Consider the following 23,241-nt stretch of genomic DNA (forward strand, 5'->3'; position numbering starts at 1 on the left):
ACTGATAGGTGGCACTGATAGGTGGCTCTGATAGGTGGCATTGCTGGGCACTGATGTGCGGCACTGATGGGCACTGGTAGATGACACTGATGGGCACGGATATGTGATATGTGGCACTGGGGTGCAGCACCGTTGTTGAGGCAGATTGTGGGCACTGATGGGTGGCACTGTGGGCACTGATGTGTGGCACAGTGGGCACTGATGTGTGGCACTGTGGGCACTGCTGGGTGGCACTGTGGGCACTGCTGGGTGGCACTGATGGAGGGCCCCTTTTTTTATTACAGAGGTGGCACTGGCAGGGGGCAGGTGGGTACTGGTAAGCTGGCCGTGATCGGGACTGATGTCCCAATCACGGCCACCGGCGATTGTATCACGATGTGCTTGGGTGATGCGTTTCGATGCGGTGTGGTGGGGCAAAGCGATTCGATGTGCTGATGTGATTCAATGTGTTGGGGGTGATGCAATGTGCGTACATGTAGGTATATTTGGCTTGCCTTTTGAGTGGTCTTGTTTTTTGTTCTGTTTTTATATTCAAGCCCTTATATAATGCATTGCACTATCTGAGCCTTTTTCTAAATTTGCATGGTCTTTTGAGTGCTCTTGTTTTGGTCTTGTATACATGTGCAGTCACTTTTATTATGGTAAATTATTCATACTAATTGAAGTTGCTTTATTGTTCACACAGTATAATGCATGGATATAAGCCTTGGCATTTATTTTCTCAAACTGACTTAGGCTGGGCATAGATCGGTTGTTTTTATGAAGTAATGGATTTTTTTATCCACACAAGTGGTGTGTATAGAGGAATCCTCCCTTCTGGGCTATTGTATTCTGCCAGTAGGAGGACTGCACTATCAAAATACACTAGTCAGCACTGCAGCCCGCTGATTGAGTAGTGTTTTCAATAATCCTGTTCAGCTAAAGTCGATCCCTAGGTTGGCTGTAAGTGAACGACCATAAATTGTAATTCAGAAGGTTCCTGCAGTTACCTGAATTTTTGATCGGTCTATAGCAGTGATGGCAAACCTTGGCACCCCAGATGTTTTGGAACGAAATTTCCCATGATGCTCATGCACTCTGCAGTGTAGCTGAGCATCATGGGAAATGTAGTTCCAAAACATCTGGGGTGCCAAGGTTCGCCATCACTGGTCTATAGTCATACTATCTGGTTTGCTCTGCTGTTAAATCAATCTGATAAGTCCATATGTAGCTTTGGATTTTTAAAGTCCTTTTCTTAAAGGGCTTGATGTGTTTTTTTTTTTTTTTTTTTGTATAAATTGGTCAGTGTCTGTTTCACAAGGTTGTTTGCTTGTAAGCTGAATCTTGTTTGGTATAATGTATTTGGCAACAGTCTCTGCATTTCACTAGGATGACAAAGCTGCTTATGCAGAAATGCACTTGGTCAGTGTTGTCACCTTAAGGCCCCTTTCACACTGACGTCCCGTTCAGGCCCGCCTGTCCGTTTTTCTGGCGGACCTGAACGGGTGCTCCATAGAACGTCGGATGTCAGCGGTGACACGTCCGCTGACATCCGACCCGCTCCGATCCGAAAGTGTAACAGAGGAAAAAGCTATTTTTCCATCCGTCATCGGATCGGGTGACGACGGGCACTGCGGCCCTTCGTCATCCGATCTCCCATAGGGGAGAGCGGCGCTGTGACAGGTCTGTCCCTGCGCAGTGTGCAGAGACGGACCTGTCATCTCCCTGCTCAGCGGGGATCGACGGAGTGATCCCCGCTGAGCAAACGGATATCCACGGGGCGGATCAGAACTGATCCGCCCTGTGTGAAAGGACCCTTAGGATAGGAAGTTAAAGGGGTATTCCGGCCAATATTTAAAAAAAAAGTCATCAGCTACAGACACTGTAGCTGCTGACTTTTATTAAGGACAGTTGCCTGTCCAGCGATCCCGCGATGTCGGCCACCCCGAGGCCGATCTGTCCATTGAATTAGCTGCCGGCTCCTCCATCTTAAAGGGAAACAGGCAGTGGATTCTTGCAGCTTCACTGCCAGTTTCCTACTGCGCATGCGCGAGTCGCGCGGCGCTTTGGGAATGGCCCCGTTTTCTGTGACGCATGTCCCAGAAGGCAACGAGGCCACTCACCGAAGAGGAGGAAGCACTGCGGAATATGAAGAGGCAGATTAGAAAGACTGCCTAGTAACAGCAGTTTCAAGTGAAAATTTTCAGTTTGAATGGGGTGTAGGTGGCTTTACTCGTGTATGCACTCTCACTTGTGTATATTGGCTTATGTGTACTGATATCTACAAATTTTAGTCAGGAATTATTTTGGGGAATTTGTCCTGAACCCGTGGTGCACTAAGTGCAAGTACCCCTTCGTACAGTATCCAGCTGCTCTGTAGTTCAGCCGGTCATAGATTTCAGTTGGCTAGCACCAGGGCTGGAGGTGCCTGAAAGGGGTGGGATGCTATGCGGCTGACTCGAGATGCCCATGTGCAAGTAGTTTTGGAGTTTGAACTTCCTTTTCTAAAAGGGGTGTGTATGTATGTACAGTGCTTTGCGAAAGTTTTCGGTCCCCTTGAACTTTTCAACCTTTTGCCACATTTCAGGCTCCAAACATAAAGATATAACATTTTTATTTTTTGTGAAGAATCACCAATATGTGGGACACAATTGTGAAGTGGAACGAAATCTATATTGAATTTTTGAAACTTTTTCAACCAATAAAAAAATGAAAAGTGGGGCGTGCAAAATTATTCGGCCCCCTTGCGTTAATACTTTGTAGAGCCACCTTTTGCAGCGATTAGCTGCAAGTCGCTTGGGGTATGTCTCTATCAGTTTTGCACATCGAGAGACTGAAATTCTTGCCCATTCTAACTTGCAAAACAGCTCGAGCTCAGTGAGGTTGGATGGAGAGCGTTTGTGAACAGCAGTTTTCAGCTCTTTCCACAGATTCTCGATTGGTTTCAGGTCTGGACTTTGACTTGGCCATTCTAACACCTGGATACGTTTATTTGTGAACCATTCCTTTGTAGATTTTGCTAAAAAAAGTTTAAATTATCCAATAGATTTCGTTCCACTTCACAATTTGTGTCCCACTTGTTGGTGATTTTTTCACAAAAATTTAAATTTTATATCTGTTTGAAGCCTGAAATGTGGCAAAAGGTTGAAAAGTTCAAGGGGGCCGAATACTTTTGCAAGGTTATGTGTGTGTGTGTGTATATATATTTATGTGTGTGTGTGTGTATATATGTATGTGTGTGTGTGTATGTATGTATGTATGTATATATATATATGTATGTGTGTATGTATATGTGTATGTGTGTGTATATATATATATATATATATATATATATATATATATATATGTAGGTATATATATAGTGTCTTCTTGTAAGCTAAAGCCTGCTTGATATGTTAAATACTCTAACCTTTTTTTTTTTTCTTCTCTTCCTCTCTGAAAGCTTTTTATTCAACTTTTGGCTGGCCTCTGTTGCTTTTTTGTAATAGTGTAAAGATGTTCTTGCCTAGAAGGCAATGAGTGTTGATCACATGGGGTTTTTGAAATGGCTTGTCTCGCTTGTTTTGGCAAGAGGTAAACAAAGTATTTTCATATTCTGTGGTGCTGCAGTTCACATGCCCCCCCCCCCCCCCCCCCCGTCAATAAAATCCAGCGACGGGCTTAAGTCCTACATTCTGTGTGAATGGGCACAGATGCGGGAATCAGGAGTGTGCCCACATGGGTGTCCACCAAGAGCACTTATCCAACGTTGATTCTTTATGTGGGGATGAGCCACCAGCGCCCCTGAGGGTCCCCAGAATTGGAGGACCAGGACCACCCTGTGCAAAATGAACTGCACGGTGGAATGCCCCATCATTGGTGTTCTGGGGAGTGGGGGGGGGCAAATAGTGCTCCATTGGTGTTTGGGGGGGGATAGTGTGCCCCGTCATTGGTGGCCCCAGGTGAAATAGACACGGCAGGATACCTGTATATGACAAGGGACTCTGTCATGCATTATATTAGTAGTCCTGTCTGAAAATCTGCAGAATAGTATTGCAGGTCGTCGTGTTTTTATTTTTTATATTTTTAATTTTTATTTGATCTGATTTAATCAAAACAATCGGCTAACTAATGAATTATGAAAATGGCCGTTAGTTGCAGCCCTAAATGCAATTATGCCAGCAAACAACCAGCTAGTTCTCTGCATGGAAAAGGGCCGCCACCATCATTGATGGCATTGAGTGAAGACAAGCCATGGATGTGGCCACTGCATCTGCACCGAGACCTAAAGAAGAAATTTAGCTTTATACCTACCTGGTGTCCAGACATCATGCAGCTTCCGCCGTAAATGAGAGCAAAGTCTAAATAGGTCCAGCCTGAAGCTGTGTGTCTGAAAGTTCAGCCTTAATCTACTGTTGTAGGACCCTCATCAGCCTTGCCAGAGTGGAGGGCAGGTGTTTACCACCACATTACTGGGCAACCATAGCATGAATCGGATTAACCACTTGCCGCCCGCCCTATAACAAATAGACGGTGGCAAAGTGGTTGCATAATCCTGACTGGACGTCATATGATGTGATCAGGATTATGAGCCGCTGCGCGCCCCCAGGGGCGCGCATCGCGGCGATCGTTGTTGCGGGGTGTCAGTCTGACACCCGGCAACTACGTTCTCGGTAAAGAGTCTCCGACGGAGACTCTTTACCATGTGATCAGCCGTGTCCAATCACGGCTGATCACAGTGTAAATGGGAAAAGCCAGTGATCGGCTTTTCCTCACTCGCGTCTGTGCCGCCTATCAGTGCCCATCCATGCCCACCTGTGCCGCCTACCCATGCCCACCTGTGCCGCCTACCCATGCCCACCTGTGCCGCCTACCCATGCCAATTTGTGCCACCTATCAGTGCCCATCCATGTCACCCATTAGTACCACCTATCAGTGCCACATATCGGTGTCCATCAATGCCACCTCATCAGTGCCACATATCGGTGCCCATCAGTGCCGCCTTATCATTGCAACCCCATCAGTGAAGGAGAAAACTTACTTATTTGCAAAGTTTTGAAACAAACAAAAATTTTTTTTTTCAAAATTTTCGGTATTTTATTTGTTTAGCAAAAATAAAAACCGCAGAGGTGATCAAATACCACCAAAAGAAAGCTCTATTTGTGGGAAAAAAATGATAAAAATTTAATTTGGGTACAGTGTAGCATGACCGCGCAATTGTCATTCAAAGTGCGACAGCGCTGAAAGCTCAAAATTGGTCTGGGCAGGAAGGTGTTTAAGTGCCCGGTATTGAAGTGGCTAAGGTACTCTATGCAGTTGGTCCTCTGTGGGATTCTAGAATTGGAAAACTATGGCAATACTACTTTGAAAGTGTGCAAGTACTGTACAGGCAAAATTGCTCATGTACTAGATCAAATCACTGTAGAGAGCTATTTACAATCAGTCATGTCCTTCTCTTTATTATTTTATGTTTTTGATCCTGCCAGTGAATGTTGTGGTGGTGTGCTGTCCCCCACAGGCAAGTTTATCAATGTGCCTCAGGTTTTCTTTTTCCTCATGGGACACAGTCGACAGCAGATTGATGTCTCATGGGACACTGAGGAGAAAGGATCCTTTCTCCTCAGGATCAAGCCTGCAGAAGTGCCCCTATAGCAAAAATATATCTTGCTATCAAGGCAAGAGCAAGGAATGCTGGTAGGAGACCTCGGAGGAGGTTAAGGGCTGCTCTTTGCAAAACATTGCAAGGAGCAAGGCCATTTTGACATGTTGTAAAGGTATTTAAAGAGGTTGTAAAGGTTTTTTTTTTTTCTTTTTTTTTTTTCCTAAGTAGGTTCCTTTAAGCTAGTGCATTGTTGGTTCACTTAGACTTTTTTTTTTTTTTTTTCCTTCGATTTCCCTTCTAAATGGTTTTTTCTTTGAATTTCTCACTTCCTATTCCTCCTCAGTAAGCTGTTCTGGCTGACTAAACGCCACTTGGATGATGGTGTGAAGTTTACTGAGGAGAAACGAAGTGAGAAATTCAGACAAAGAAACATTTAAAAGGGAAATCTAAGGAAAAAGGTAAATGAACCAACAATGGACTAGCTTAACCACCTAAGGACCGCCGCATGGGAATGTACGTCATCAGAATGGCATGTACAGGCACAAGCACGTACATGTACGTGCTTGCCTTCCAGCGGGTGGGGGGTCCGATTGGACCCCCTCCCGCTGGATGCGGCGGTCCGTTTCGCTGAATGAGAAGCTTCCTCCCGCTGTGTATAGTAAACACAGGCAGGGAGGAAGTGATGTCATTCTCCTTGGGGCGGTCTTTTTCAACCGACTACGAGGAGAACACTGAAAGTAAATGCACCAAACACTACACTAACATATATAGGCACAAAAATCCGCCCCCCCTCCCAGTCGGTGTCGCTGATTGCAGTGATCATTTATTTACTGATCACTGCATTCAGTGTCAGTTGTGACAGTAAAAAGTGTCAGGGCAGTTAGTGTTAGGTCCAGAGTAGCCCCCTACCCCCCCAATAAAGGTTTAACCCCCCGATTGCCCCTAGAGTTAACCCTTTCACCCCCTTTTGCCAGTGTCACTAAGCAATCATTTTTCTGATCGCTGCATTAGTGGCACTGGTGTCGCTAATTCACTAGTTATTTTTTTAGGTTCACCGCCAGGTTTTTATAGCGCTAGGTACCCAGATATACTACCCAATAATGGTTTTAACCCCCTGATTGCCCCTAGTTAACCCTTTCACCAGCAATCACCGTATAAGTGTCACTGGTGATGCTAGTTAGCCAGTTATTTAGGTTCCCCGTCAGGTTTTTATATAGCGCCAGGGACCCCCATATACTACCTAATAAAAATTTGAACCCCCTGATTGCCCCTAGTTAACCCTTTCACCAGTGATCACCGTGTAAGTGTTACGGGTGACTCTGGTTAGTTTGCTTTTTATAGCATCAGGGCACCCACCATTTATTACCCAATAAAGGTTTAACCCCCTGATCACCCGGCGGGTGATATCAATTAGGTTTTAGGGTCAGGGTCTGCGTCGCCCCAGGCAGCGCTAGGTTAGTGACAGTACCGCTAACACCCACGTGCAAAGCATACACCTCCCGTAGTGGTATAGAATCTGAACAGATCAATATCTGATCTAATCAGATCTATATTGGCGTCCCCAGCAGTTTAGGATTCCAAAAAAACGCATTAGCAGGATCAGCCCAGATACCTGCTAGCACCTGCGTTTTGCCCCTCCGCCCAGCCCACCCAAGTGCAGTATCGATCGATCACTGTCACTTACAAAACACTAAACACATAACTGCAGCGATTGCAGAGTCAGGCCTGATCCCTGCGATCGCTAACAGTTTTACATTTAAATCCGGAGGGCAGTGCTTGGTTTTCGGGGTCCCGTACGTGGCTAGGCTCCCAAAAAGTCCCCCACATGTGGTATCCCCGTACTCGGGAGAAGCATCAGAATTAATTTTGTGTAATTTCACTTATGCCCATAGCATGTGTGAACAATATATCATTTAGTGACAACTTTGTGCAAAAAAAAAAAGTTTTTTTTTAATATTCCTGCAACTTGTGGCAAAATATAAAATATTTCATGGACTCAGCATGCCTCTCAGTAAATAGCTTGGGGTATCTACTTTCCAAAATGGGGTCATTTGGGGGGGTTTGTGCTATTGGCATTTTATGGCCTTCGAAACTGTGATAGGTAGTGAGGAGTGGGGGGGGGGGGGGGGGGGGGGGTTGTACTGCCATTTATGCACCTCAAGAAGTGAGATGGGCAGTCGTAAATTAAAAGTTGTGTAAATTCCAGAAAATGTACTCTAGTTTGTAGACGCTATAACTTTTGTGCAAACCAATAAATCTACGCTTATTGACATTTTTTTTTTACTAAAGACATGTGGCTGAATAAATTTTGCCCTAAATGTATGACTAACATTTAGTTCGATTTTTCTTATAACAAAAAGTAGAAAATATATTTTTTTTTCTCAATTTTCGGTCTTTTTCCATTTATATCGCAAAAAATAAAAATCGCAGAGACAATCAAATGCCATCAAAAGAAAGCTCTATTTGTGGGAAGAAAAGGACGCAAATTTAGTTTGGGTACAACATTGCATGACCGCGTAATTACCAGTTAAAGCAGTGCAGTGCGAAATTTTAAAAAGACCTCTGGTGTTTAGGCTGACTATTGGTCCGAGGCTGAAGTGGTTAAAGGAACCTATTTAGAAAATAAACAAAGCTTTACAACCCCTTTTAATTCTTTAACCGCTTCCTGCCCGCCCTATAGCCGAATGACGGCTTTAGGGCGGGCGGCTTCCCTCGCCTGGCCGTCCCTGGACGGCCTGGTGTTTACTTCCGCAATGCGCGCCGCCGCGGGCGCGCATCGCGGAAGTTCTGTGTTTGCCGTGTCCCCCGGGGACAGGCAAACACAGATCGCTGTAAACGGCCAATCACAGCGGCCGTTTACAGCGTGATCGGCGTGTCCAATGGGAGATGATCTCATATGTAAACATATGAGATCATCTCTCAGCGCCGCTCTCCCTCCTCACACAGACAGCGTGTGAGAGGGGAGAGAAGAACGGCTGCAGCAGCCGTCAGTGTAAAAAAGAAAAAAAAAAAAAAAAAGTCAAAAAAAAAGTGCCATCCTCCCCCAGAGCCATCCTCCCCCAGAGCCATCCTCCCCCAGAGCCATCCTCCCCCAGTGCCATGCCCCCCCCAGTGCCATCCTGCCCCAGTGCCATCCTGCCCCAGTGCCATCCTGCCCCAGTGCCATCCGCCCCAGTGCCATCCACCCCAGTGCCATCCTGCCCCAGTGCCATCCGCCCCAGTGCCATCCGCCCCAGTGCCATCCACCCCAGTGCAATCCACCCCACCCCAGTGCCACCTGCCCGCAGTGCTATCTGTCCCCAGTGCCACCTGTTGTCAGTGCCATTTGTCCCCAGTGCCATCTGTCATCAGTGCCACGTATAAGTGGCATCTGTCATCAGTGCCACGTGTTATTAGTGCCACATAGTGCCATCTGTCATCAGTGCCACGTATTAGTGCCATCTGTCATCAGTGCCACGTATCAGTGGCATTTGTCATCAGTGCCACCTGTCAGTGTCACGTGCCATCTGTTGTCAGTGTCACGTGTCATCAATGCCACTTATCAGTGCCATCTGTCATCAGTGTCACGCGTCATTGGTGCCACGTATTAGTGCCATCTGTCACCGGTGGCACGTATTAGTGCCACGTGTCATCAGTGCCACGTATTAGTGCCACGTGTCATCAGTGCCACATATTAGTGCCACGTGTCATCAGTGCCGCGTATTAGTGCCACGTGTCATCAGTGCCACGTATTAGTGCCACGTGTCATCAGTGCCACATATTAGTGTCATCTGTCATCAGTGCCACGTGTCATCAGTGCCACGTATAAGTGTCATCATTGCCACGTATCAGTGCCATCTGTCATCAGTGTCACGTGTCATTGTCCTGGTATTTCAAAAGTGTAATAAGTAGTCAACAAGTTAGATGTGTAATTTATGCTTCTAGAACACGTGATGGCGCTCCCTGCATGTTGGGCCTCTCTATGTGGCCAGGCTGTGAAAAAGTCCCACACATGTGGTATTGTAATACTCAGGAGGAGTAGCAGAATTTTTTGGGGGGTGTCATTTGTGGTATACACATGCCACGTGAGAGAAATAACCTATTACAATGACAATTTTGTGGAGAAAAATAAAGAAAATGAAAAATCTTCATTTTGCAAAGAATTGTGGGAAAAAAATGACAACATCAAAAAGCTCACCATGCCTCTTACTAAATACCTTGGAATGTCTACTTTCCAAAAAGGGGTCATTTGGGGGGTATTTGTACTTTCCTGACTTGTTCGGGTCACAAGAAGCGAGATAGGTCACCAGTACATCAGATGTGATCAATTTTGTGCGATTCGCACCACAGCTTGTAGACTCTCTAACTTTCACAAAGACCAAATAATATCCACTAATTTGGGTTATTTTTACCAAAGACATGTAGCAGTATAAATTGTGGCCAAAATTTATGAAGAAAAATTAATAATTTGCATAATTCTGTCACAGAAACAAAGAAATATGCGTTTTTTTTCAAAATTTTCGGTCTTTTTTCATTTATAGCGCAAAAAATAAAAACCCCAGAGGTGATCAAATACCACCAAAAGAAAGCTCTATTTGTGGGAAAAAAAGGACACAAAATTCATTTGGGTACAGTGTTGCATGACTGAGTAATTGTCATTCAAAGTGTGAGAGCACCGAAAGCTGAAAATTGGTCTGGGCAGGAAGGGTGTTTAAGTGCCCAGTAAGCAAGTGGTTAAAGAATAAGTCTCTTTAACATGTTTACCGTATATATATTTTGTGTATGGCTAAAGTTACACCAGTTTACCACCTTGATCTAAATTACTCCTGATTTAAAAAAGCTTCATTTCTATAAATGTCCAATTTCTTTTCATTTTAGTACCATTTTTTGATCTTATTGGGTTTTAGGAGAATGCCTTTTCCTAAAGCTACTTCAGCAACACTTAAAAAATGTTTAGTACTACTTGGTTGGACTTGTGTATTACATCCTTGCTGTTTTTTTTTTTTTCTTTTCAGGCCAGCTGCATAGCATCACTTTTCAGAGACAAGAGGAAGATTACTTGAAACTGACTGTACGCTGCAGGCCCTGTATCTTTGTTCTGGGACATAACTGCAGTGCCCGAGGCAGGGTGGTTAATGCTCTTTTGGGTGATCCTCTTCTGCCAGTTGGAACATGTTGTGACCCAGACACCTGTAAGCGAAGGCGCATTAGTTTTAGACATGGCAAACAGACTTTGGTAAGTTTGGCACTGCCTGAGCAATATGAACTAGTTCATCAGCTGGTAGCTCATCAAGGTAAATGGGACACCATTCCTGAAGAGGATTTGGATATACCAGAAGATGAAGAGGACCCTGCACACAGATTGGCTGAGCTTGAAGTAACCTTGCCTTACCACTTGCTGCAGGTATGTGTTTTTTTTTTTGTTGTTATATAGATATGTTCTAAAATATTGTGTATTGGTGAGTCTCCATTAAATAAAAAGTGAAGTTACAGTAATGTGTACATTCTTAGAGGTTTCTGATCACTGTGGTATTGGAGTAGATCTGAGGAAGCACAGGAGTATATCTCCTTTTTTGGGTCTAAAACTATTAGACAGGGGCCAGGGGCGGACTGACCATTGGGCCACTCGGGCACTGCCCGAGGGCCCCATGCCACCAGGGTGCCCCATCAGGGCTGCCCCACCTCTCCAGTACCTTCTCAGCCAATAGAAACATGTCTGTGTATACTGTGTGTGGGTGTGTTTGTGTATACTGTGTGGCCCCATAATTTGATTGCCTGGGGGCCCCATGAGTTGTCAGTCCGCCGCTGGTCCTAGCACATGAATTGGGAGAAGGGGAAAGATGTAAGGGCATGTTGGATGAGTAAAGAATGAAGTATATAGGGAGTATAGGGCTACATGTGGTGGTGGGGTAGCGGGGTGTTGTGTGTCTGAGCAGGGGATCGGGGGCAAAGCTCCTGTTTTCTACATCTGAACTAGGTGTTTATGGGAGAAATGTTTTCAGTCATCTGGAACCTGAGAAAATTATCCAAATTTGTGCCTGTCATGGTGTTGCGCCATTAGTTGTTCTTAGCTTTTTTTTTTTTTTTTTTTTTTTTATTTCTTTGTGACCTGTAAATTGTACAACTCAGTTGAATAACATTTTTAGATCAAAAAGCACAAGGAGAAAAAAATGGACTTTATAGGCACCGATTATAAAAATAACAGTTTATTAAACACAAGATACAAAAGGGAATTTTCATTAAAACTTTATTTTGCAGAGTCAATACATGCAAAACTGTTGCTTTTACTCTCTAAAACAGCAAAAAAAATGCCAAACATCATAGTCCTGCAACAGTGTATGGTATGTAGTAACACGCTTGCTCTACATCTTTTGCATATGAATGCTTCATCGGGAGCTTAATAGCTGTTCTACAAAAGACGGGAGTGACATATAAGCATATACAAAAAAATGCGTAATTTAACAAAGTACATTGGTAGTGTTCCACATTTTTTTGCAGAATTCATCCCAAAGGGTAAATCTGCAGCAGATACCCATAAGTGACATGCAACTGGCGATTTAAGGTTCAATGTGGGGGGGTGCCCGTTAAACAGGAAAAAGTAATATTTGTAAAAAAAATAAAAAAAATAAAAAAAAAAGCAAGGGTGAATATCCCCATATCATCAAAGTGTCCATTATTTGAGAAAAGATAGCAGATTTGAAAAAACCCAATTCCTGCATAAAAGCAGACGAGGGAAGATGGCAAATAGTATTGGCCAAAAGCCCTACCTCTGCACATAGACCATACAGGAGCGATCTCATAGGTAGCCAGATAGTAGATGGTATTAATGTAATAGTAACCAACATAAACAGACCACAGTGACCTCAAACACAAACATATGATAACAAGGGTTTAATATCTATATATAGTACCTAGTATTCATAATACAAAGAACATTGAGGCGTTTGACACTTAGCTACTCTCACCTGTTAAATAAACTAAGGTGAACAAATCAAAGCCATCTGGTATCTTAGTTAAAGCAAGGAGACAGACTGTGTGCTGGGCTCCTGGTAGTTGGCCCTAACAGTTTTCTATCTAAAAACAATAAGGCCCCTTTCACATGGGACAGATCAGTAATGATCCACCGCTTGATGATCGGCTTGCTCAGCGGGGATTGCTCCGTTTGTCCCCGCTGAGCTGGCAGATAACAGGGCGCTCCTCGCACACTGTGCAGGTACCGCCCTGTCGGCTCACAGTTCTCCTCTATGGGGGATCGGATGAACACGGACCATCTGTCCATGTTCATCCGATCCGCTCTGCAGACGGATAGAAAAATAGTATTTTCTTCCGTCTGCAGAATCGGACAATGGCTGAGGCGGACGATATCGGGTGTCTGCGGATGTTCAACTACAGACACCCGCTATCCCATAGGAATGCATGTATGTCCGTATTTTATCCGCAAACGGATGGATGAAATATGGACATACTGTCCGCATGTGTGAAAGGGGCCTAAAACATGTATCCAATGACTGGATCTGAAAGGTAAACTGATATTGTAGCAATCTAGGAATTGGTAAGAACAAGTCCAAGAATCAACAAAGTAGCTAAGATAGTCCTCATAGTAGATGAAGGGAATACACACCTTGATCTGCAGAAAATTTGTAAGCAGCTGAAAGCAACAGAGAGCACCAAGACAACTGACTGCCTGTGAAGGATTCCCTCTTGTAGAGCTAGACAGGGCTGCTCTATATACACACCCCAGACAGGTGTGTGGCTGACTTGGCCATCACCAAGGTGCACACCCACACCCCCTAGTGGCCAACAGCCAGAACTACCACTGATGGAAAAATGCCACTTAGAGCAGATGTGACCCATCAAACACGGGGATGGTAAAAGGGGAGATAGTGGGGCAGAGGATGGTTGGCCTGTAAGATGACTAGAACAATTAGGGGGAGGAAAGAAGGGAACCACAAAGGCTCCGACCACAATGCACCCCACAATCAGATTATATAAATACTGTATTGCGGCTTTCTGGCCGCACACACAACCATCATACCAGTATGTCACAGGGATCCGAAGCACAATACCAAGAGGAAATCCACTGCCAGGCTTCTGGAACAAAAAGACATAAAATAAGTTAGATGTAGTATATTCTAATGTATAAAACGTATAATAAACTAGAAATTAGGGGAAGATACTGCGCTGTAGCCAAAGTGGGGATCAACAGCTAACACCCAAACAAACAAAGTTCAGTGAAAATGGGGAAAAGGTGGTGTAGCGCTAGTGAGTGAATTGAAAAATAACTCCAAAAATTGTATGTTGAGAAGTGATGATAATAAAACTAATACTATAACACATGCATGTGACAAAATGTGCAAAAATGCGTAAAAACACAATGCAAATATTCGCTAATATGTGTATGCGTGTGTGTATATGTATGCGTGTGTGTATATGTATGCGTGTGTATATATAATGTATATGTGTGTGTGTGTGTGTGTGTGTGTATGTGTGTGTGTATGTGTGTGTGTATGTGTGTGTGTATGTGTGTGTGTATGTGTGTGTGTGTGTATATATATGTGTATATATATATATATATATATATATATACAGATAATCACTACTGTAAGGGGTTCATTTTTTTACTGTAGAACTGTGAAAGTAATATTTACAGTAGCTCTGTACGATAAAGGGCTCATTTTAGTTTTTTTTTAACCCCATTATGTTACTGGCCGATCAATTATGAAAATAGTAATCGATTTCATAATCGATTAGTTGACGATTAAGCGATTAGTTGTTTCAGCCCTAGATTTGACACTACGGGGGTCTCGTTCATTGTCCTGGCAGTTATCTCACAGGATCGGGGTGGGGGGACTGGAGGATACTTTAGCATGAGACTAAATGGATTGAACGCCTGAGTTTGTATAAGATTTATTACTGTTGTCTTGATTTTATTTTGGTCTAGTTTAATGTTCCTAGATTTTCCTTCTTAAGTGTACTACCTCATGGGCAACTATATAAAAAATGTGTGTCCATCCTGATTCTTGAATGTACATCTCTTGCTATATAGCTATATATATATATATATACACACACACACATACATATACACACACAAATCTTGGTGGATATCAGTGGCTGTAATATAAGTCCCAACAAAACAGTCCACATGGATAATGGAAAAGTGTCAGTGTTGGTATTCCCAGTAAAAAGATCAGACAGCCACACAATTCAGTTGGACTGGGAACAGCGACTTATCTGGAGTGATTTCAGAGAGAAATACTCTTACCAGAGAAAATCGACACATCTGTCGTTTGACAGTGGGTCAACTGCGCTCGTTATCTCAGGTGATGTCAATCAGGTGTTGTATGTCGGTGGTAGATTCACGTAAATCGCCGCACTGTCTCCGGATTTCAGACTCCCAATATCAGTGGCTGTAACGTGCGTCTCCCAGGTCAGCAGGGTCCAATTCACATTGGGGTGCCATCTTGTATCTCCGATGAAAAAGCTGTGCCTGTAATCTCCAAAATATATAATATAATGTATAATAAACTAGAGCTGCAACTAACGATTATTTTCATAATAGATTAATCGTCCGATTATTCGATTAATCAGATAAAAAAAACTGAAAGTGTATGTATATGTGTATATATATGTGTATACACACACACGTACGTGTCCCCCCCCGGTGTCTCGGGTTTTCTCACCCCTTCATTGTGACAGCGGCTCCTCCTCGGTGTGCCGGGGTGGTGTGGGGCGGAGTCTCAGTCCGGAGCCGCCACACGTGACTCGGCCAACTCCTCCAAATAGAGCGAAGGGCACCCCGAAGCTGGGAGATGGATGCACGCATGTGCAGAGCACAACCTCCAATCATGGCAGCGCTGGAAGGCTGCTGGGTAGAGGGGAGAGGGGGACCCGAAAGCAGCGCAGGCGCGTTGCTGGCGGGACGTCAGCTGGGTGGAGAATGCAAGCAGGCGTAGCTGCGTAGTCATGGACGTGGTGCATGCGTAGGACACGGGAAGATGCACATGATTCTAATGGACCGGCAGGGGGGGGGGGGAAGGTGCAGACTAGGGGTGCAACGGATCAAAAACTCACGATCGGATTGTTCCTCGCATCAGAGTCACGGATCGGATCAATTTTCGGATCATTAAAAAAAAATAACACTATCCCCGCCCCCCACAGCCACATTGTTTAAATAAAAGGTATAACACTATCTCCCCCCCCCCCCCCAATAAAATGCAGCTTTTTACAAGCATAAACAGTCAGCATATCACTGATTTGCGCCAAGCTCACCACTGATCAAAGTTCCTCCAAACAGACCGCAGTGATGAGTCCCGGGATGCCTATTGGCGCAAATCGTCAGTGATATGCTGACTGTTTTTATGCTTGTCATAAGCTGCGTTTTATTGGGGGGGAGGGGGTGGGGGGGAGATAGTGTTGTACCTTTTTTATTTAAATCAACAATGTGGCTGTGCCAAGCAAGTGGAAAGGCATAAATAGGATTAGATAATTAACTGCTATCTAATAGATAGTAATTAGGTTAGATTAGGTAATGTAGTGGTACCTGCATAAAAAGTTTTGAATGAGGGCAGGCAAGGCATCCAGCGTGACTCCTCCAGAATTCCTTCACTTGGGCTGACACAGGCTGAACGCCGTGCTGGGGTGACGTCAGCGCGCAGCTCACCGCTGCTGGGTGTACCAAGATGGCCGCCAGCTCCAGCGGATCGCATGGTGCGGACCAACTAATCGATAATGAAAATCGTTGACAACGATTTTCATTATTGATTATCGATAATATCGATTAAGCGTTTCAGCCCTATAATAAACCAGCAAGTAAATTACAAACTGCAATCAAATTGCAGGGTACAGTAACAAACTCAATATAAATCTAAACCAGGCACATATGACCGCGGTAAGGGATTGGATGACGCTTATATCACCAAAAATTTGTATAATCAAAGGTGGGGTACACCTATAACAAAAGGAAGAGAGAAAAAGGAGGGGGGGACAGGGTTAAAAAAAGGGGGGTGGGAGAGAGTGACAGGAGGCATAGCAACAGCAAGAGATGTACATTCAAGAATCAGGATGGACACACATTTTTTTATATAGTTGCCCATGAGGTAGTACACTTAAGAAGGAAAATCTAGGAACATTAAACTAGACCAAAATAAAATCAAGACAACAGTAATAAATCTTATACAAACTCAGGCGTTCAATCCATTTAGTCTCATGCTAAAGTATCCTCCAGTCCCCCCACCCCGATCCTGTGAGATAACTGCCAGGACAATGAACGAGACCCCCGTAGTGTCAAATCTAGGGCTGAAACAACTAATCGCTCAATCGTCAACTAATCGATTATGAAATCGATTACTATTTTCATAATTGATCGGCCAGTAACATAATGGGGTTAAAAAAACCTAGAATGAGCCCTTTATCGTACAGAGCTACTGTAAATATTACTTTCACAGTTCTACAGTAAAAAAATGAACCCCTTACAGTAGTGATTATCTGCTTTTTTTTTTCTACTATAAAGGGCTCATTTTAATTTTGTTAACCCCATTATGTTACTAAATGTCTTAGACCTGGTTCATATCTATGCGTTTTATGGTGCTTTTTGCAGAAATGCACTACAGTTCATTTACATGGTTTCCTATAGGACACGTTCACATCTGAAAGGGTCAGGGACTTTTAAACGCAAAATGGTGCTTTATTTGTTCACTACACTTCAATAGAGAAGCTGCAGAAAAGCATGTAATGCATTTTTTCAGCAATTTGTGTTTTTTAATTTGGCCAAAAAAATGCATATTGCAGTAAATTCACGTGCGCAAAAATCAAAACGCACTGCAGAAGCAGATCAAAAGCAAACTGTATAGGTGTACCGAGCCTTATGCTGGCCACACGGATCAATTTTCAGATGAGAATATTCAGACGAAAAATCTTTGTACATTCGCTGAAAGAATTTTGTTTGAAATTTTCACTTGTTTTTAACATTCTGTTTTTAAAATGAACTATTTCTGAATGAAAACTACATACTGTCAGAAAACTTCTTAGTCAAAGGAATTTTCAATTTCCAAATTTTCCCGTCACTGTGATTGAAAATGACCATCAATTTGACCCACTTTTTTTTTTGTTTAAAAGGCTATTAACCGATTAATCTAAACAATAATCGGCCAACTAATCGATTATGAAAATTGTTGGTTGCAGCCCTAGTCAAATCTGTGGCATAAATCCAAATGCCTACTTAGGTTTAACATAAGGGGGTAAAGTTGACGACATCAAGTCCTATGTGAAGGGCAGGAGAAAATGTTAGGGTTGTGTCCTTAATACTGTCAAATGTGGATCAAGTGTACTTTATGACGTAGAAGTCAGGGAAGGTGTAGGAGCATTGGGCATCAAGTGTGGTGCTAGCTAAAGAACATGTGAAAGCTAAATCTGTTGTGACTGGCAGAAGAAAAGGAAGTGGAACCTGACCCAGATGGGTTCTGTAGTAGGTTTAGTGCTTGTGCCGCTCCAAATCCTAGATGTGTATTAGTGCGTGAAGTTGTAGATGCATTAGGATTTGGACTCGTACGTGTCGAGTCACAATGCGATCTTAAATTGGATAGAAGCATTTAACACTCCTACAAAGTCCATTCTTTCAACTGCCAATTAGAGGATTCCTAAAGGGGGGAAAAAAAGGTGGGGAGGGGGCAAAAGAAAAAAGGGGGTTGGTACATATAGTGGTATGAGATGTACAGCGCCAATTTCCACTAGTAGTTAAAGTAGTAAATGTATGCATTTACAGGTGAATAACAAACCTGTTACATCTGAAGAAAAACTGCCCCAAAGCATGATGCTGCCACCACCATGCTTCACTGTGGATATGGTGTTCTTTTGATGATGTGGTGTTTTTGTGCCAAGCCTGTTTTTGGAAAATTTAGCCAGGCTTGGATGTTTTTCTCAAAAAAAAAAAAAAGCTTCCGTCTTGCCACTCTACCCCATAGCCCAGACAAATGAAGAATACGGGAGAATGTTGTCACATGTACCACACAGCCAGTACATTCCAGATATTCCTACCTTTTTAATGTTGCTGTAGGCTTCTTGGCAGTCTCTCCAGTCTTTTCGTCTTTTCATAAATTATTGGAGGGACATCCAGTTATTGGTAATGTCACTGTGGTGCCATATTTTCTCCACTTGATGACTCTATTCACTGTGTTCCATGGTATATATAATGCCTTAAATTCTTTTGTACCCTTCTGACGGATACCTCTTTAACAATGGGATCCCTCTGATGCTTTGGAAACTCTCTGTGGATCATGCTTTTGCTGAAGTATGCGACTAAGAAAATGTCAGGAAAGACTTTATAGAACTGAACTTTATTGGGGTTAATCGGAAGAATTTTAAATGATGGCACTTAGAAATAAAGTAGCGGCTAGTGTGCCAACATCCCTGAGATGGATCTCACAAAAGTGAGTATACCCCTCAGTTTTTTAAATGTTTTGTTAGCTTTTATGTGACAACACTGAAGAAATTACACTTTGCTACAATGTATAGTAGTGAGTGTATAACAGTGCAAATTCGCTGTCCCCCTCAAAATAACGCAACAGCCATTCATGTTGAAATTGACAACAAAAGTGAGTAAAACCCCTAAGTGAAACTGTGTCCGATTTGGGCCCAATTAGTCACTTTCCCCCTCTGCTGTCATGTGACTCATTAGTGCTGCAAGGTCTCAGGTGTGAATGAGAAGCAGTTGTGTTAAATTTGGGGTTATCGCTCACTTTCATACTAGTCACTGGAAATTCAGCAAGGCACCTCATGGCAAAGAACTGAGGACCTGAAAAAAAGAATTGTTGCTCTACATAAGGATAGCCTAGGATAGAATGCAGAGACCCTGAAACTGAGCTGCAGCATGGTGGCCAAGACTAACTGCATTTTAACAAGACAGGTTCCGCTTAAAATGGGCCTCACCATGGTCGACCAAACAAGTTGAGTGTGCTCAGCGCCATATCCAGAGGTTGTCTATGGGAAATGTATGAGTGCTGCCAGCTTTGTTGAATGGGTGGGGGTCAGCCATTCAGTGCTCACACCATAAGCCACACCTCAAATTGGTCTGCATGGCTGTCATCCCAGAAGGAAGCCCATTTAAAAGAAGCGCAAAGCCCGCAAACAGTTTGTAGACAAGCGGAATAAGGACATGGTCTGACCATGTCCTGTGGTCTTAGACAAATATAAACTTATTTGGTTCAGATGCTGTCAAGCGTGTGGCAGCAACCAGGTGATGAGTACAGACCAGTGTCTTGCCTACAGTCAAGCATGGTGGTGGGAGTGTCGTGGTCTGTGGCTGCATGAGTGCTGCCGGCACGGGGGCGCTGCAGTTAATTGAGGGAACCATGAATGCCAACATGTACTGTGGCATACCGAAGCAGAGTATGATCCGCTCCTTTTGAAGACTGGGCTGCAGGGCAGAATTCTAACATAACAACCCCAAACGCACCTCCAAGATGACCACTGCCTTACTAAAAAAGCTGAGGAAAGAGGACTTAAGTGGCAACCTGTGAAGCTCTGGTGAACTCCATGCCCAAGAGGGTTAAGACAGTGATGGAAACAATTGGTCCAATTTGAACATTTTCACTTGGATTTAAAAAAAATGAGGGGTGTACTCACTTTTGTGTGTGTGTGTATTTCTATATTGCCCTGTTTCCCTGAAAATAAAACCTAGTGTGATTGTCTGTGATGGCTGCAATATAAGCCCTACCCCCCAAATAAGCCCTAGTTAAATTCCTTGTAGGTCTTATTTTCAGGGTAGGGCTTATTTGGAGGGTAGGCCTTATATTTTATTCACCTTCTGACACAGCTCCTCTCTTTAGCCATTGGGTTGTTAGGCCACCTTTAGGAGAGGACTAGGCATAACATGTAATGAGAACTCAGAACTTCTAGTTCCACCCAAGGGGCGGTCCCTTAGGTAACAACCCCTCAGCCTGCCATGCAGCTTCAGTTTTATTTTGCCTAGTGGAGAAGGACCTAGGAACCCTGCAGGCCCATCGGTCCATTTTTTATTTTTCTGCAGAAGCTTTGCTTTTTGCGCAAGACAGCAGATCACAGCATCTGCTATCAACAGCCGGCTGGGTGACAGGCTGGATACCCTTATCCTTGTAGTCCAGCCTGGTCAGCAAGCGCGTGCAGACCAGAGCTACGCACTGGGCCAGCCACGACGTACCTCAGCTCCAGGTGGTTAATGCTCTGGAGCACACACATGACCGGGGTACTGATATCTGCGTCAGTGGGCCGGGCCAACAGCCACCCTGTACTGATCGGCGAGTGGGTTTGTGATGGAATGTCTCCCAGCTCTGCAGGACTGGTAAGTACAGCTCTACCTGCCTCGGTGGGGCTCAGCAGCTGGGAATTCCCTGGGAGGTCTATTTGGGGGTCCCTCACCACCTCTTCTCTCCCTGTCCCCATCTCCCCCCCCCCCTCCCCGTGGGGATGCTACGTGAGTCTGCTGAGCCGTGTGTCAGATGCAGAGGCTTTCTGGGGGGGGGGGGGGTCTGTGCTGGCTGTGCCCTGATGTGATTCTCTCCCTGGGGGGGTGTCTGGTGGCTGTGCCTGTCGATCGCTGCAGTGCTGTTCGCCACCATTTCTCTTCCACTGTCCACTGTATACAGTGTTCGGCTATCTTGGGTGAGGGCAAGGAGCAGCATGCTTTCCTGGAGCTTGGCGGCCATTTTCCCTGTTTTGTGTGGTTTATACTTTGTATGCTCGGTGGCCATTTTTCTTGGCGCCAGAACACGTTGTGGATCAGTTCAGCTCCATAGGCAGCAACTCTAGACAGCGCAGTGTGATCTCCTATGCACCTGGGGGCTGACAAGGGACACGGGCACTACTAGCTGGACAGCGCAGAGCCAGTCAGGGTGGTGAGTCCTGCGGGAAAGAGCCTCTCAGCCAGCAGCAGTTAGGAGGGTGGGACCATCACTGTCCTAAGTCCCCATTGGGTGGCAGACAGGGGTAGGGTCAGCATTGCTTCAGAAACTGGTGTTTCTTCCCCCAAAATCCAGGCAATTGCAACCGGTTCGCCTGCAGATGGATGCTTTGTCGGTTTCCTGCCCCCCACCTTCCTCCGGGGAGAGCTCTGACAAAGACTCGGGCCCTGCTGAGGCTGGTGACCCCTGTTCTGTCGTTTTCAGATGACACTGAGTCCGGTCCATGCGCGACAAAGAGCTTGTTGAAGCACTTATCACAGCTGTGCGTGATACCCTGAAGATTCAGGAGCCAGCAGATCCCTCTGCTGATGTAGCGGTCCCTTTTGGGTCCCGTAAGCCAGCCTGTTAACCTAAGGTGTTCCCGTATCTGACTTATTTTGACAAGTTCATTTACAAGGAATGGGGTCGACCACAACAGACCTTTTCGGTCCCCAAATACATTGCAGTGCGTTACCTCCGGTCGTGGACCCCCCAGTATCCAGGTTAAACAAATTCACCACGATCCCGGGAGAGGGGACTCCTGCATTTAAGGACCCCACAGACAGGAAGGCAGAGGCAATGGCTTGTTTCTTTACGGTTGTGGGGTCAACCATGCAACCAGAACTGCCATCTGCACTTGTCTCAGACACTAACTGATTGGGCAAAACTGTTGCACTGCGAATTGGGAGAACGGGCTTCTCCTGTCTGCGTGGAACTAGAAGACAACTAGTGCAAGACCTTAAGTACGTTTGTGACGCAGCCCTGGATACCCTGCCTCTGTTATCCAGGGCTTCAGTGTCAGCAGTGGTGCTGAGGTCCCTGATTTGGTTAAGATGCTGGTCTACAGACCAGGCATCCAAAAAAGCCCTGACGGATCTTCCCTTCCTTGGCGATCAGCTCTTTGGATGACATTATTAAAAATACCACAGGTGGTAAGAGTAGTCTACTCCCACAGGCCAGGAAGGCTAAGTAGCCATGCTGTAGACAAGGGCCCTCTTTATCCGCTCACAAACTGCTTTTTCGTCTGCCTGGGGCTTCGTCCAAGTGTCCCCAGCACGACAGGACGACTTCTGAAGGACCCAAGAGTCCCTGAAACCGAAAGCCTGTGAGCAAAAGTGCTACCGCATGAAGGTTTGCCACCACCCGTGACACGGTGGGGGTTCGCCTTTGGGAGTTTGCAGCCCGGTGGACCTCTTGGCTGTCTGACCAATGGGTCTTCGATCTGATTTCCTCCTGCTACAAGATAGTTCCTCTCTTGGCCGCAAGGGACCTGCTGAGTCGTGGGGTGATAGTACCTGTTCCGTAATTGGAATGTTTCCAGGGGTTCTACTCAAACCTGTTTGAAGTCCCCAAGAAGGAAGTACCTGCACATACCCATATGCCTCCGGCATCAGAAGTTTCTGCGACTTGCAGTCAAGGAAGCCCACTACCAGTTTGTGGTGCTCCCCTTTGGTTTGGCATCAGCCCCCGAGTCTTTGCCAAGGAATTGTCTCCTGTTTTGGTGTTGCCGTGGGATCGCGATCGTGGGATACCTAGACGATCTCCTCCTGAGAGCATCTTCCGCTTCAGAGTTAGGATGTGGCGATCACCATGCAGACCCTGCAGGAATTTTGGTGGCTGTTGAAAGTAAAAAAACGTCTGTGATTGTACCAACTCAGCGTTTGGAGTACCTATGTTTACTGCTGGACTCCACGGAAGCGAGTGTTTCTCCCTTCAGACAAGCTGCAGACTCATGTTAGTAAAACTGCTAATGAACCGCAGGTAGTCGTCGCTATGTTTCTGCATGCA

The 23,241-nt window shown here is 44.9% G+C and overlaps 1 long non-coding RNA gene across 1 annotated transcript in view; it reads left to right on the top strand.

The window, feature by feature from the left end:
- The first annotated feature begins 10,284 nt into the window (after positions 1-10,284).
- Positions 10,285-23,241, top strand: part of LOC143958941 (uncharacterized) — a 30,322-nt gene continuing 17,365 nt past the window's right edge. Inside the window, exon 1 of the long non-coding RNA XR_013270149.1 lies at positions 10,285-10,943. This is a non-coding gene — a long non-coding RNA (uncharacterized LOC143958941). The remainder of the gene's footprint in view (positions 10,944-23,241) is intronic.

The sequence above is a fragment of the Lithobates pipiens genome, unplaced genomic scaffold, assembly GCF_037356315.1.
Source record: "Lithobates pipiens isolate NorthernLeopardFrog02 unplaced genomic scaffold, aLitPip1_a1.2 Scaffold_66, whole genome shotgun sequence".
Taxonomy (NCBI): Eukaryota; Metazoa; Chordata; class Amphibia; order Anura; family Ranidae; genus Lithobates; species Lithobates pipiens.